Raw genomic sequence first — 1,644 nt, forward strand, 5'->3', positions numbered from 1 at the left:
ACACACACACACACACACACACACACACACACACACACACATGTACGCGTGTTCGCACACAGACAGACAGATAGACAGACAGACAGACAGACAAACACGCACACTTTCTCCCCATATCTGAGATTGTGAACTAAAAGGTTTTTTCTCGATTCCTCTCTCTGTCCTAGCTTCTGTATTGTAATCAATTTAGCCAGGAGACAATCTAATAGTAATACTGATGCTTTTTTTTTTCTCTTGTTACTCGCGTATTTTTCTTATTCGATCTAGGCTTACTGTTTTTCTCTCAAAACCCACGTGTGATCATTTCTTCCAATGTCCACCTAGACCTTATCCTAGCTTGACATGGTCAGTGGCAGCTCTTTATAGTTTATTCCCGTGAGTTGTTTTTAAAAATTCTCTTTCCAGTTCCCAGCGGTTATGCCTATAATAAAGTGGGTTACTATTCTAGATTAAATCTACATCAAATCAAAAGAAGAGAAGGTAACCTAGACAAACTCGTAGTTTGCTCTTATTAAAAAAAGCAGTTGCAAATATCAAACAAAGATTTGAACACGCAAACAAGGCACGGCTTTTCTATTTTTGCATGTTGAAGGAACACATAGTTTCATAATGGTGATATTTTCATTTAAAAAAAAAAAAAGTTCTAGCCTAACCTGAGTAACGTGGTTGGTCTGATAAAAATAAATGGGCCAAACTGAGCTGCTTGACAATAATGGCCAGGAATTACTTAAAAGTTGTAATAATTCAGTTAGAAAGTACCCCCTAACTAGTGAACCACATAATTCTACACCTATAGAACGGCACTATACCACGTGACCTGTGAGGAATTAGGAGAGGAATTGCGGACCGAAAACAATGGCTTAGTGAGGGCAAGATTTATCGTTTTCGGAAGTAACCTTATAGCCTAGATCTAGCTTTTTAAAGCAAGAGCGGCTTTTACAAACGAGTGAAAACCCCCCCCCAACAAACCAACGCCATGTTTTAGCTACAATTCCTCACAGCGAATCAGCGATCCCGAAGAGAGAGACCCTCTTCTAGTTCTAGCATCACTAAGTGTAGAATTCTGTGCCCTTACATAATGTTGAGTAGTCAATTACAAATGCCAAATAAAATAAATATAGATCTAGATCTAGATCTAGCCTAATTTTTATTAAGAAAAGAAAAAAAAATTAAACAGTCAGTAATAATAATAGCACATCACGGAAAAGCGCATAGCGCAGCATACTTGTCTTTTGCGACTCTCTCTCCCTCAGGTGCTGTGATGGCCGAGTGGTTAAGGCGTTGGACTTGAAATCCAATGGGATCTTCCCGCGCAGGTTCGAACCCTGCTCGCAGCGATTATTTTTTTTCTCTGTAAAATTTTATTTTTGTGTATTTGTTTAATATTTGGTGCTCACTGCCATTTAAGTTGTTTGGTTTTATGATTTAGATGTCTTTTCTTTCACTCACTGTGGTGATGCTTTTTCTACAGTGGGTTCTCCACTCTCGGTAGGCCTACTCGGTAGCCTGTACGCTACTTTTGATATGAAACATTATTGCAACAGGAATTCCCCAGCAATCACTCAGCATAAACAGAAAGACAAAGGGGAGGGGGGAGGTGGTGGTGACGAAACAGGAGCTGAAAACAACTTCAAGAATCCAGAC

The 1,644-nt window shown here is 39.4% G+C and overlaps 1 non-coding gene across 1 annotated transcript; it reads left to right on the plus strand.

Moving 5' to 3' along the window:
* Window positions 1–1,255: 1,255 nt before the first annotated feature.
* Window positions 1,256–1,337, plus strand: TRNAS-UGA. Its single transcript has one exon. It is a non-coding gene; the product is annotated as a tRNA-Ser (tRNA).
* Window positions 1,338–1,644: the final 307 nt, after the last annotated feature.

This window comes from Aplysia californica, unplaced genomic scaffold (assembly GCF_000002075.1).
Source record: "Aplysia californica isolate F4 #8 unplaced genomic scaffold, AplCal3.0 scaffold01065, whole genome shotgun sequence".
Lineage (NCBI taxonomy): Eukaryota > Metazoa > Mollusca > Gastropoda > Aplysiida > Aplysiidae > Aplysia > Aplysia californica.